The 14,965-nt window shown below is 48.7% G+C and overlaps 1 protein-coding gene across 8 annotated transcripts in view; it reads right to left on the reverse strand.

Moving 5' to 3' along the window:
* FOXD2 (forkhead box D2) overlaps nt 1-14,965 on the reverse strand; it is an 82,002-nt gene that overhangs the window by 42,670 nt on the left and 24,367 nt on the right. For 2 of the 8 annotated variants that reach the window (XR_013230322.1, XR_013230320.1), the window contains exon 1: nt 5,779-6,329. The exons of 5 other annotated variants lie outside the window; for them this stretch is intronic. The gene's annotated coding sequence lies outside the window, so the exon portion shown is untranslated. Of the gene's footprint in view, nt 1-5,778; nt 6,330-6,390; nt 6,460-14,965 lie in introns of those variants that run through there. One more of the 8 variants, XR_013230323.1, reaches the window with a different exon arrangement.

Genomic DNA, 14,965 nt, shown 5'->3' on the forward strand with positions numbered 1-14,965 from the left:
TTACCAAACACACACACATGTCCAAGACACATGTACATTGCAGTGGGGACTTGCTTTGCTAGAGGTTGATAATGTAGTGAATGGACCGTTTGCCACTGTTTACGAGGTAATTGAACTCTATGGCACTCAAGGCAGACAACAAGTAGTTATAGTAAAATAATGAACAATCTTTATTAAAGAAAATAATAAAAAGAAATAGACAAACACATATCAGGAACACTAACAGAAAATCGGGTAGGAATTCAAAGAGGGAAAAGGGTTGCAGTAGGTATATTTACCAATCTTGAAGAGCGTAGCAGCAGAGAGGCGACATGACCAGCCAGCAGTGTGAAGAGTGATCTGAGTGGATTCAGATCAGGTGCACATTTTGGCTTGGCAAAGCTGGCATTTTTAAATCTTTTTGAGAGGAAGGGGTTGTGCTTAGCTCATGATGGGGGTGTGATAGGGGTATGGTGAGTGCATGGTGGAATTTTCCACGGGTGAGAAGTTGGGAAATGTCTGGCCGGGACCAGAGATGGGTGCTTAAGAGCTCAAAGAAAGGGAACCATCGTGTCTCAATAGGTCTAGCTGTTGGGGTGGAGGCACAGTTTCCCCTGGCAGAGTCAGGGTAATGAGTCAGAGGTGGGTGGCAAACTTGACTCTGCCAGCCATTCGATCAGCAATACAATGGAGGGGGGGGGGGAAGAGGAAGGCAACACATGATTCAAGCTGCAGCTGTCATGTTGAATCTGTGGGTTGGAACAAGCTAGGAGATAGAGTCTGGCCCAACAGTGTCTTGGCAGACTTTAGTAGTGTCTGGCTTTGGCATAAATCTGGACCGTTGAGGGATACCACTGGTTGCTGGGGACAATATGCCAGTCCACAAAGCAGGGCCCTGCCACACATAACAGGGGACCAGAACCATACACAGTATTCCAAATGAGGCCATACCATAGATCTATGCAGGGAGATTACAAGATCTGACAGTATGATGATGCACAATCAAACACACTTAAATTCTAACCTCTACTGCTAGAGGACAAGTTTAAAATATGCCAGTAATTACCACAAAACTGGAAAGAGTTTGCACTTATTTATTAGTCACATTTGTATCTTATTCTTTTGTGGAGCTTGATGTGGCAAAATAGGTCCTGCTGGCATCTCATTTATCATGGGAGGAAGTATTCATTTATTTAGAATTTATTCAGTTGGCCTTGATCTTAAGCTGCCTAACCTCAATGAGTACTTTACCTCTTTAGCTTTATTCCAGATACATACACACACTGCAACATTCACAGAATTCCTTTCTGCTGCCACCAGCAGGTTAAGACTTAGAACTATGTTCATGTACTAATCCAGAACTTATATTTCTGTCTATTTGTTTGTTTGCTTTTTGAAAAATCATAAGCTATCCTTTGTTCTGACCAAGTCTGGACCCAAGGCAGGTGACACTGAAGAAGAAGAAACCCAGCCATGCATGTTAAGGTAGTTTCCTAACTTCTCCTTCATTCCCACCCCCACCCCCTTCTCCTTCATCTGGCAAGAATTGCACTAGAAAGTTTCCAGTTCATCAAAGAAAGAAGGCTGAATTTAGGCAATTAATTATGGAGGCACCAAAGTTGAGAGGAAGCAAGAGTAGAAAATTTTCAGAACATGAAGTTCATATAACTCTGAATGGCTAAACTGCACTCTTAGTCCTCCTAAGTCATAACTGCCTACCTGATAAACTGTTTGGAAACATTTATCACAAAGTACAGGCATGTGTAAGGATGCCACGGAGGAATGTCTGTCATGGAGGAATGCCTAAGAAAGTTCTTGACTCGTAAGGATAAGTCAGTGGTGAGAAAATTGATAAGCAGCCGGTGAGCCCAATGTAAAGTGGAGGAAGTCCAAGGCCTACCCCAGTGAATGAGTCCCAAGAAAGGGCAGAACTTGACTCTAGAGCAGGGTGACCAACGGTACTGGGGGAAAATCTTGTCCCGTTAATAGATGCCTGATTTGGATATCTGAAGCTTTTTGTGACTTGTAGGCAAATAACATAACTCTGGTTAAACTGCTGTTAAATGGACAACACAACACATTATTTTCTCCAGACAGCCAGAACTCTTGCTGACAAACACGAGTGAGATCATCAAACAGTACTTGTCCTATTAATGTAGCATATAAATTATTTGATTTAACCTGTCTCATTTATTAGTAAATAATGAAACATGGATTTGGTCTGGCTTGCTGAGCTTCTTGGACTGTCCAATCAACTTGGGACACAGATCAAGATAAAGATGCCTGCTATTGTATAATTTGTCCATAGACAAGTCTGTTAACAGGCTCAGCACTGAAGGGGAAAGTGCTAATGTCACAAAGTAAATTTCCCCCCTGAAAATATGTTTTGTACAACAGCAATGGGGGATCCTGATGCTGCCTTGTGCCAGGGTTCAAATCTTTCAGCTGATTTATCCACACCACCACCAACACCCATCTGCACAGTGCTATAGATGAATTAATCACCCATCGTTTCTACTTGCCAGTACCTTGATTTTGAGAATGTGGTCCCTGGACATTTCAAGTCCAGCAGTGAATTTGCAGGTGCTGGGGATGTAAATGGCAAAAGCCATTTGACAGCAAGCAGTCCATACAATACAGAGCACTCATGATAAACCAAGGTATTTGCATGAAAGCAGCAACAACAAAGAACTGGAGAACACAAGCTTGTTTACCCCCACAGCAGACAAATTAGTGAGGCTCAAGTAGGTCACTTTTTGGGGGTAGGAGTTCCAACTTAGAAAGTGAGGCAGGAAAAGGAACTGTACTTTGATTTGGGGGTCATGGGAGACTTTAGCAAAATAATCCTGGAAGGGGGGGTAGGTTACCCAGCTTCTGTAGGAAAACATACTTGAGTTCAGTAAGACATTAATGACTTATCAAGCTTATCCTTCGCAAACATTATTTCAGAGTGGGGGGGGGGGTAGAGTCTCTCATTTTGTCCAAGAATATTGCTTGATCATCCTTCTTGAAAATAAATTACCATAAAAAGCTTTTTTTAGTTTTTAAAAGAAAAAAACCTCAAGCTTATTTCCTTTTCAAGATAGCTGTGTTGCTTAGAATAAACTCTTCTGGAAGAATTACTTATCAGTAAATATTCATCTGACCAGCCTCCAAAGAAAAATTTGCTATGGGGAGGTAGAAAATTATTTATTTTTGCATCCAGAAACATTATTAGGTGAAAGAAACAAAAATAATATTCTTTGCTCTCACCAAAGAAGAAGATAAAACTCTTTGTGTCAGGAAATTTGCTTCACAAATTATCTCCAGCTAGTTGCTGGAGGGAGGGTGGGTTAGATACTGGCTTTCATGAAGCTGCAGTATTTTTTGCACCTTACAGTTTGTCCACTCAGGAAGCCTTTTAACAGGGCTAGAATCATGCTGCGTGTGTATTTGGGTAAATATAATACCAACATGAGTCAATGGAAGTATAATAGAGTAAGACATTTTACTCCTTCCTGTGTCTCCTCCTTTCATGGTAGTTGGTAGAATTTGAGAAGGTTGTTCGTTATACTCTCAGACTTTTTTCCTGTTTCTTCTCTAAAAATAAAAACCAATGATCAATTCAATCCCATTCAATCTTTTGCAATACATGCTGGGGAGACCCTTAGGAGTCTCCTCAGTACAACTCAGCCATCTGGGGCAGAAAGGCAGGGTATAAATGTACCTTTTTAAAAAAAACCCTGTTGCCACTCCTTCCTGTCTCTGGGTATCCATGTAGACCTGTGTTTGTCTCCCCCATCTCCACCCAACCTTCAATTTTGCCTCAATGGAGTTAAAGGTAAAGGTACAGGTATCCCCTGTGCAAGCACCAGGTCATGTCTGACCCTTGGGGTGACACCCCCCAGCGTTTTCATGAGAGACTCAATATGGGGTGGTTTGCCAGTCATTACCATTTACCCCCCAGCAAGCTGGGTACTCATGGGCTGTTTACCCCTATAAAATATAAGCTACCTGATTCTTATAGCCCATCCCTGAATCATACTTACATAGAAATGTCCTACTGAACCTAGTAAAACATACTTCCAGGTAACTGCATGCAATTGCATCCTTTATCTGCCAAGTTTCCAAAAATCCACCTTAGACAGATATTTTGTCATTAATGCTTTTGAATCTAATAGATCACAATACTAAATCAAACAGATGCTATTTCCCATTATTTTAGTCGTCTACAGTTGCAGGGAAGGGTTAGGATTGGGAATAAGTGAATTTGAACTGTAACATGACTACAAAATTTCAAGTTTGATACACATCCCACTCACCCTGCCCCCACCCTATACACATGATCTGCTCCTACAATCTACTCAAGAGTCATGGGAGAAAAACAACTGTTTTATTTCAAACATAAATTCCTGACAGAAACAGATAAGCAGAAGGGTTGCAGAGTCCTGGGATCTGCTTAAGTGTGCTGGTCTCTCCGCTACTTCCATGCTTACAATTTGTTCTGGACTAAGACATATCTACTTCTGTTTGAATCATGGACGTGGTTGTTTTCTATGGGAACTGATTCAAGTGGGTTGCTATGTTGGCTTGAAGTAGCACAACAAAAAATGGAGTCCAGTGGCACCTTTAAGACTAACAAAGATTTATTCAAGGCATGAACTTTCGAGTGCAAGAACTATGGGAACTGGTTGACTTTAGCTGGATTTTTATAATTCAGCTACGCCAGACTTCTTGTAGTTGCCACTTGTAGTTACAAAAAAAAATCATCTTGAAGTACTTGGATTTTAGTAACTCGGATTCATTCCTAACTGAGTAGGACAATATAGGCCCTCAGCTTCAGACATAACCTGGTCTGTTTGCCTGGTGCTACTGAGCATCCCAGCCAGCTCTGCTGCCGAGAGGGAAGTACGGTGTCAGTCTTCTACTGGATTCTGTATTTTCTTGGCTTTTCATAGCCAGAGAAGAAAAGGAAATCCTTGCATTAAGTTTCTGTGAGTTGTGAAAGGCCAATTTTAAAATCTTTGATTTGGGAGGGGGTACAGCAATGGCCTAGAATGTATTATTATTATTTATTTATTACGGTCATTGACCAGCATCAACCTAGAATGTATCAGATGCATTGATCTAAGGAAAGGGTCCAGTAACATTTTAAATGAGAAAGCTGGCCCCATTCTTTTATGGAATGTTGTCCTCCCAGTCATCATTGTTCTGTTTGGCTTTGGAGCCTGTACTTCTTTGGCTTCAGTCTTTGTGTTTTTCCTAGCAGGGCTGAAGTACTTCTAACTGTTGCATGACCAGCAGGAATCCCACAGAGGAGATGTTCCTAGCAGTGGGGGGAGTGGCACCTGTTAAGCTCCTGCAATTGCAATGTTGCAGTTGTCCCTCCCCCCCAAAAAAAACCCCCTAAGGATTTAAATCCTGCAGGACCCCCTTCTTTTCCAGGTGATGTTCACAAAGGGTTCCATCATTTGTGTTAAATTTGTGTTAAATAGTTTTTTAACAACACAGTGTTTGTTTCTAAAATATTTGGGCACCTTTTGGGACTCAAGCAAAAGATTCTTACCCTGAAGAACCAGTGTAAAGGAGTGGGGGGGGCACCAAGGTGTAATGAGGTGGCTTTGTTGTTAGCGCCCATCGGGCAAGACTGCATGTGAAGGCTGTCTATTGGAATAACCTCCTTCGCCTTTCAGCTCTGCTCAGCCCTTCCGGGTCCTCTTCAGGCTTGGCGGACCGCTCGGCTGCAGCGAGCTCAGCGCAAGCACGAATGGCCGTTCTCCCGCCCTCAAGCGACAGGCCTGCCCGACCGTTCCCTTCTACCTGCTGCTTCAGCTTCCTCCGGCGCCGAGCTCTCTCCGGCGGGGCCTGGCTGATCCATCAGGCTTTTGTCCAAGGAGCGGGAAGAGCTCCCGAAGGGAAGGCGGCGGACTCGGGCAACGACGGGCAGGGCGCCGCCAGGGGGCCTCTGCCCCGCCTCCCCCCTCCTCTCCTCCCCTCCCGTCCGCGGCGAGAGACTCGTGGCGAGCGCGGAGGGGGGAAGGCAGGTGCCATTCATCCCGCGGGGAGGGCCCAGGGCCCGAGGGCCGCGAGGCGCAGGAGAGCTGCTCCGAGGGGGGCTGCCTTCCTCCCAAGGGGCCGGGCTGACGTGGCGACGGCTCTGCCTTCCCCCGAGGACAACCACGGCCCCGAGTCCGTGCGTGGCGATCGGACGAGACACTGGTGCAGTCGGCAGAAAAGGGTGGTCGTTATTGTGGGGGGGAAGGACGAGCCCCGAGGGCCGCCCGCGGCCTTTGCAGGAGGCAGAGGTCCCCGCGGCAATGGCAGGGGCGGCTCCATACGGCTGCAGGAAGCCTAAGGCCGCCTCCTACCCTGTCGGCACGCAGATCCTGGGGGGAGGGGGGCCACCCCAAGCACACACACGCACACCCTCACCCGCTCGGCCCGACGGCTCCGGAGTGGGGCTGACTGGAACAAGAGCCCTTTCCCACGCGGGCAGGCATGTTAGGGGAGAATGTGCTCTAGCAGAAAACGCTGCCCCGGTTCCTCCTCCGGATGGAGGGAGGGAGGGTTCCTGAGTGTCCCCGTCTCCGTCCCAGTCAAGGACGGGCAGAAGGGCGCACGTTGAAGTGGGTCGGGTGAGCATCGGGGATCACCTAGTTCCTAATCTGACAAAGGGAACTCCCGATCCGGGGCCCAGTTGGGATAGGTCAGTTGTGTCAAGAGACAAACGCGTATCTGTGGTCTCTGAAAAGTCACGGCTGCCAGGTGGCAGCGGGCACTCCAGTGACCTTCCGAGTGAAGAGCAGGCATAAGTCAAAGGGTTGCCCCCCCCATTAAGCATAACTCTTTCGCCAACCCGATGCCCGAAAAACAGGACTGTATACACGTGTTTCTGGGTACCAAAAAATCAAGCACGTGTTTGTTCAGATTTCCTCTGCAGAAAAAAGAAAAGAAACAACTCTCTCCAGTGTTTTTTGTATGTGTTTAAGAGCTGGACTCCGCTAGAAAGCCCCCCCCCCTTCTTATCGCAAGGTTAATGGTTCGTGTTTGGAGAGAATAATTCAAACACCTGACAAGGTGCTGCTCGACTCTGTTCTGGACATAATTCAGCGCCACTGTCCTGTCTGGGACAAGCCAAGGCATCCCTTGACCCTTGGGAGTCTTGGGCACGAAAGGGCGGCCTATATATTCTCCCTTCCTCCTGGGCGTTTGTAGTCGAGGACCACAAGGTCCTAGAGGGGCTGGCAACAATGAAATTAATTTAAAAACCTCCTCAGCCCTAGGAAGCAAGCAACCCTTAACCTGTAGCTGTTCTCCGGTTTTTAAAAACTAAAATACCAGGCCATTTGCAACTACACTGAAGACATTTTCACCGAGTTCGACAGGCTGCTCCTTGAGGGGAGGCAAGACCCACGGATGTCCCTGCCAGGGAGAGCCGAGAGGGCTGCAGCCTTAAGTCCGTTTGGGGGTAGGGGGGCAGTCATACAAAGTGATGCAAGTATGATCTGGAGCAGCATAAATAAAGGTTTTGACTTGTGGCCTGGGCTTCCCTGGGGCTCTCTTGGTGGGAGAATGTAGACGGCCTCTTAACGGGAAGATCTGGATTTCAGGCTGCACTCCCGAGAATAGTTTCCTGAGTTGAAATGGACCTTAATTCCGAGTAGGCCCTGTTTAGGACAGCTCCCATCCTCATCCTAAGGTCTTCAGAAAGGTGCTCAGTGTTAGGCCTTGCAAACCGAGCTGCGCCCTGGTCTTCTGGCGCGTTAGAGGACTGGAAATGACTCCTGTACGCTTTATTCTCAGCATGTGCAGCTTTGTTCTTTGTTTCCGACCTGTAAGAGGGTGGCCAATTGCTCCGTAAGCAGGAGCCCTTGTATCCAGTGGGCGGTCCGCTCAGCGAAGTATGCAGAAGGCGGAAGCCTGGTTACTTAAATTCCCAGCAAGGGTTTGCTGACTGACGCTCCTGGAAGCTTCCTCCGGTGTATCCGCGAACCGGGCCCGGCAGCGATCGGGGTCGAGCGATGGGGCCCATGAAAGCTTTTCCAAGGAGTCAAATGTGTGGGGAGCCCTGTTGATCTGAAGCAGGGGGGCGGAGTTTGAGTCCAGGGCACCTTTAAGTCGGCTCAGTTTTATTCAGGTTGCTCAGGGTGGCACTTGAAGCCTCCTTGCTGCCTTCGGCTCTCTGGCCGCCGGCCGGGCATTCTCTGGGCTTCCACGAACCAGGGATGACCGAGTCGCTTACGGCTAAAGGGAAACGGCCCACAGCCTTGCCCGGCCGCGGTCTTCTCAGGTGGCTTCTCCGTGGCCCCCGTGAAATGCCGTCTGCTTCTCGGCCTGTTTTTCGCTCCGCTATTGAAACGTCGTTTGTCTGCTTTCGCCAGAAACCTAAATCGTGTGCAACAAGCCTTCCACAGCCCCCCCCCTCCACACACACACACACACTTCTTCCCAGCAGTTCTCCCTTCCTTGCTCTGCCTGCCTATGTCAAGGGAAGACAAAGCAGAGCCCTGGAGCAAGCGGCCTGCTGTCGGCGGGAGGAGCCGGGCGGGGAGGCCGCTGGGAGCAGCCTGGCTGGGATCTTTCCCGTCCGCCTCTTCAATCTAACCGGGCGGGCGGGGGGGGGGAGCCAAGCGCTTAGGCCGCTCTTTCCAAAGCGCCTCCTCCCGCGGAGTCCATTGCAAAGTTCAGCGCCCGCCGCGCCCTTCCGCCGCCCCGCCGCAGCCCCTAGGAGGCGCTCGCCCGAGCCAATGTGGCCGAGGCCCTGGCAATACAACAGGGGACACGGTGCACCTGGCCAGCCAGACAGGTAGACTGCAATGGGCAGAGAAGCTCAGTCTCTGCATTCGTGGTTTTGGTCTGTTCGTTTGTTTTTGGGAATGATCTTCCGTCCCCCCCCCCCACCCGCACGATATTTTGAAATGAATCTGAAGTCCCAGAAGCGATCGCCCTTAAGTGAAAAGGGGGCGCTGCAGACATGGAAGCCAATCGGTCCCTCCCCCCCCCCCCCCGCGATGCTTCTCCTCCTCTTCCTGCGAGGGCGAAGGAGCTCCCCAAGGACAGGCTTGCATCCAGATTCTTGCTTCTTACTCTAGAGCGCTACCGCGGAGTAGTCCACTCGAAGCTTGGGAAAGGGCCTGCGGGATCAAGCCATCTAGAAGAGCGATCCTAAGCAGGCAGTCTTAAGAAGGCCTTCCTGGGAGGAAATCCCAGTTGGTTTTCCTCCCAGCAAGGCCTTCTTAAGATTGCCCTGGCAGCCCCAAGGGGGGGGGGGATTGGGGCTCAGTGGTAGAGCCTCCACTTTGCATGCAGAAGGTCCAAGCTGAATCCCTGGAAGGTGGTGATGTGAAAGACTCTGGAGCTTCACTGCCAGTCTGAGTAGACCATCCTGCCCTCAGTGGACCAAAGGTCTAGTTCAGGAGAAGGCAGCTTCAGGTGACTGCCCTTCCCTACCGCAAGTATACCTGAGCCGCCGCAAGTATACCAGCCCTTGGAGGAAGGGCTGGTATGTCCTGCTGGATTATTCTGCCACTCCAGCCACTGAGAATGGTGGCACTTCCTTTCTGTTGTTGCTATTGCCTATTTACTCGTCTCTACCCCAACCCACACTCCTCCTGTGGGCAACCTGGTGGTCCAGGGTCACACTCAGCCAGCTGCCACAGGCAGAGTAGGGAGATCCACCTGGGCCTCTCAGACATTCCCACTGCTGTCCCAGGCAGGATGAAGTCTGACAGGTTTTCAGCTTGTCTACTGTACAATGTCTCCCAAAAGAAAGTGAGTCGCTCCTTTGGTCAGCCAGCCCCTTTTGCTGGATCCACCTTCCCGCAGTGGTTTGTGTGGCCCAGCAGCCCAGCAAAGCTCCTGGTTTCATTGCCGTTGGAAGGCATCAGTGAAATCAGACTCCTTTGAGGTATGAGGAGGTTAATATTAGGACCTAAGGTGAAGTGGCCCTTTGGCTGAGCATCAAGCAAGCCACAAGTGCTGGCAGGCCAGTCCCCAGCCCCACCAGCCCAACGACCATGCAGGGCTGAGTCCCCCAGGCTTGCTTTGCCAAAGCCTGCAGCTTGATTCACTCTGAATTTGTGGCCTGGGGCGGGTCAGGAATCCCGAGTGGGTTAGGTTTCCCCCCACACACACCTCAGTTATGGCCTTGTTTATACACATAACAATGTCAAGCGGGTCTAATGGAGGCTTTGCACAGAAGAAAGGCCTGGCTTCGGCCTTTAGAAGCTGACAAAAAAGACGGCCTGGGACACCCACAGGGCCCTTGTTCTTCCAGCCCCTACACTTTCTTTTTCACCATTCTGTCCTTAGCGCAGCCAGCGGCTTCTAATGCAGAACATGTGGCTGGGCTTGTAATGTGGTTTGTGGGGGGAGGCAATCTGATCACCCCCCCCCCAAAGATTAAGACACCACTCCGCTTCTCTTTCCCCTCCCTCTCCCTTTGCCACAGTCACAAGGACTGAGGCAAGGCTCCCTCAGGTGACAGGCAACCCTGCGTGGGGCGAGGGGTATGGCAAAGGCCTCTGGCGGCCTTCATTCAAAGAAGGAATGAGCTGGAAGACCTTGGGAGCCGGTCGGTGGCAAAGGAGACATGGGAGCTAAGCTGTCCCAGAGCATTACACTGGGCCTTCATGCTAGTCCCAACGGGAAGGAACCCATTGGTTCAAAGAGGGAAACAACAGATGTGACTTGCCTGTCATTTCTTCTGATTACTGTCAAGTTCGGTCACAATTTTCCAAAAGGAAATGATTACATTAAATAAATAATGTGGACAACATTATTTTATGTCTAAATCCAGTGCAAGTGAATTTTGCATTTCCTAAAATGGCCCTTCAGCGGACCAACAAATATAAAGGGCGGACACACCCAGGAGAGGCAGGTGGAGACAAAGCCGAGAATTAATTGATGGTCCACCTACTATTATCTTGGGCTCCAGGTCGGGGTACCTTACATTGTACCAAGGGAGTAGGCTTAATTATTTAAAGTTACCACTATAGATTTTGAACCGATAGATTGCCACCTTAGAATCTGCATAAATCAAGCAAAAAATCATCTGAAAAATTCTACTCATTACAATGGTTTTAAAAACAAAACATCTCAATAGCCTCGGGATAAACTCCAGCAAAATTTTTCCCTAGTTTTATTGTTTATTTTGTTTCTGTTTGTTTGTTTGCCACTGGTGCATCTACCATCCTACCTATGCATGGAGTAGCCCATAAGTTTTAACTCATATTCAAGGGGAAAGGCCACTGTTTCATAGTATAATATTTTTTTCCAAGAAGCACGTAAACCTGGTTCCTTGGAGTTCCAAAAACTGCCACAAAACTACCCACAGAACTGAAGCTAGCAACATGAAAGCTCTCCTATATGGGCGCATCTTCTATTGCTTGATGTAGAAAGCAAGATTCCTGGGGCAGGACTCTCCCAAGGAAACGGCAGTTCCACAGTTTGTGAAGGGAGGGGGGACTGAAGCCCCTCCCTGGCCTCATTGCCAGTCCCACGAGAGACAGCGAGGCCACAAAACTCGGTCCTCCCCTCAGCAGTTGTTTCAAATAAAAGCCATCCTCTGAAATGTTTCGTGAAAAAAATATGATCCAGTTGTAGATGCATTGGCAGACACTTTGAAGAAACAACCATGGAGAACTCTGCCTTTAAGAAGAGCTGAATAAATGACTTTTGTTGCTATACCCTTGGAAGAAACTTGAAAGGCGGTGGACCCTTCGGTGCCCTTTCTATTTTGCTCACTTCCTCCTCCATTTGACAGACAGCTGCTGTGCTTTGAAAAGCAGAATCACAGGATTGCTTTCCCTCCCCCTGAAGTTGAACTGAGGTTTCTGCACTGGGAACTTCCCTGCCCCCGCTTCTATGCGGGAACACAAATCCTGGGCAGGAGGTACACCAAGCCAAATGCTTCCCCCTGCAGGAGCAGGAAGAGACGGGGCAACCTGCCCGGACTCAAACTCCAGCCTTCAGTCCAGCACAAAGCCTCCAGTACAGAAACATTTGAAACTCATTTTGAAGCAAGACAGTTCAAAACACCTTAGACCTGATCCAGCTGCAATCCCATCTGGAATCTGGATACAAGATGACTCTGTAGTAAATGCCATTAAATCACATGGAAATGAGACTGCAGTCCTGAAGGTACATTCCTGAGAATAAACCCCTCTGGATAACACAGGACTTACTTCTGAGTAGAATTATTCCCTTAATCTCAAGGAAATGAACCACTTTTGACCCAACTAATTTTAATGGCCTGCAGCCTAACTTTCTGAGTAGGATGTTTAATCTGGCATGGGTCACACCAAAAAAAAGGTCACACCAAAATTAGTCTAGGTCCCTAAACTTATTTCATTGAATCAAGTCCTCCTGGTCTCAGTAGACCATATTTTCAGTTAACTGAACTACCTTACAGGGTTGTAAAAAATCACCGAACATGAATGAAATTAAGTCCTTGGAAGATGCTGTGTTCTACATAAATTTAGGCATAGATTTATCACCTGAACCTTACCTTAAAGCCAGAAATCTGTGTGGTTCTGTTGGGATAGGGGAGGGTTCCACACATTGCCTGCAGTGTTTTAATAAACAGCAACCCACCCCCACAGGCGTTCCCTTGCTGCCATGCAACTATACTGACCCGCAGGTCGTCTTACTATTTCCAACCTGCACCTGAGAAGGGGAGGGTCGAGGAAAAGTCCGAACTGGCCACACACAGAGAGACACACGAGCAAAGCCCTCTGCCAGGCCTATGGCTCAATGCTTTCTCTGTCGACTCCTGTGAAGAGGTTTCTGAAAACAGATAAAGCTTGCCTAGCCGATGGCAGATCCTGTGTGATCCTAGGACTTCAGGACAAAAGGAGGCCTGGCTGCTGCCCCTCCCTGCTTCCCTCTCTTCAAAGTGCCGATCCACTTTGGAAGGCTTTTCCCGCACCCACAAAGCATTCGCAAATACAGGAACGAAAGATGCTTCATCACGATCGTTACCATCCTCCCTGCCTGCCAGTCTGCGGATGCGTTTGGGTTGGGGGGCTACTTCAGACAAACCTGGTCCCACCCATCCCAACAACCCCCCTCCTCCCCGACCCCCTTTTCCAGAGAAAAGTTATGCCCGAAGGGGGCTGGTCCCCCCCCCCTTCCCCAGGCGTCCTTTTGCTGCCCGCAGGCGTTTGCTAGGCGAGGTCTGCAAAAGCCATTAAGGCTCTGGCACAGGGGCACAGGCAAAGCAAGGCAGACACCACTCACTTTTCTAAATAAACATTAGTCTTTAAAAGTTTGCACTATTGACCCCCGCAGATCTGATTACTTGTAATTCTCTGAACCATATTTAAAGACACACAACTTGTTCCACACACACACAGACACACACACACTCGGGAGAGGGCAAGAGAGGGGGGATCTAAATGAAGCCAATGCTCCCCTTCACCCTCATCCGTGGACGGTAGGGAGGATAGTAAGCAAAAGTGGAAAACAGAAGACAGAGAGTAGCTCGTGCCTGAGGGCGGGCCAAGGCTGGCCTGCTTACTCGGGAGTAAGCCAAATGCTATTCCTTGACTCGTATTCTCAGATCGGTGTGTACAGGGTTTATATCCTTCGCAGTCCTGTGGGATTTCATGGCTGGGAGTTAACAGATTTCAGATGGGAATCGCATTGCACTTATCACAGCTATTCTTGTTTAAGCCGAAGGAAATCCTAACATGTTCAAGCTGGTTCACTTCCAAATCCGTCAAGTGCAGCCTTGCTTGCGTTCGGGTTCGTGTCAGTCGCTACCGCCTGGCTAGGAAGGACCCCGAATACAGGAAGAGGATCATCTCGCTCCCTGCGGTTGCTCCGCAAGAGTTGAGTCCGTTTTACCTTCTGTTGATCCCCCCATGTTTATGTTCGTTAAACAATTCCCAGCCCCAGCACTATTGGGATGGGGTGGATCCGAGACTGAAACCAGCTCTACAGTTTCTCTGGCAAGGTGTTTAGAAATCCCTTTGAAAATATGGTCTTCATTTGAACTGCTGCATATGTAAAAGAAAGTTGAGTCAGGGGCACCTTCAAGACCTTTATTCTGGGGAGAAGCTTTCGTGTGCCGGCACACCTCTTCAGATACACTGAAGCGGAATTCACCAGGTTACGGGCGAGGAGGTTGTAATACTTGTCACATTAATTTATTACATTTAAAATGATCAAATTAATTGTGTACCGTTTTGCTCCTCTTTAACCACGGGGTCTCCAGAACTACAGAATGCTTACTAATCTTGAACATAAGCCCTTTTCTCAGTTACTTACTGAGAGTGAAATATATGCTGAATTTTGTAACGATTTTATAACGATTCCGGTTCGAAGGGGCAGAAATTGAGGGGCCGCCCCATCCTCCAACAAAGGCGAGGAGTGGATTCTAATCCGTTTCCATGTGCTCTTTACAGGTTTGTTGCTGGAGATAAACAATACGGTTATCTGCACTTGGGTAGTCACAGAACATAGAAAGCAACCCTAAGGCCAAATCCTCCTCAAGACTTTCCCATGAGACTTACTCCCAGGAAAGCACCTTTAGGGGAGCCGGAGAAGCTCCCAGGCCGGGATGCTGGACACAAACGCCGGTGTTCCGGGTGGTTCTTCAGTTCCATCTGGTCTCCGGACGCTGGCGGCATTGCGGCCTACAGCCTTCCCTACGCAAAGTGGAGCCTCCACTCCCTGAACCCAGGACGTTCTTTCAGGCTTGTCCTCGAGGAAGCGCAAGCGCAGATTCCGAGGCAGGATGCAGGAAAGTTTCCGCATATGTTTCCGAGACATTCCAAAACAGAAAGAAACATGAAATGGTGCCCTTCCCCCAGATGCTCTGGCAGTGGAGGGTGCTTCTTCCAGAAGAGGGGTAGGTGGATGCTGGGCAGTAGCACGAAGAGCATAAAAAGAGTCCTGACGGGTCATTGTTATTTATTGACTTCATTTATCACCCTGTCTTTCTCCCCACTGGGGACCCCAAAAGGTTCACATGGCTTATCTTCACAACCATCCTGTGAGGGAG

This window comes from Paroedura picta, chromosome 4 (assembly GCF_049243985.1).
Source record: "Paroedura picta isolate Pp20150507F chromosome 4, Ppicta_v3.0, whole genome shotgun sequence".
Classification (NCBI taxonomy): Eukaryota; Metazoa; Chordata; class Lepidosauria; order Squamata; family Gekkonidae; genus Paroedura; species Paroedura picta.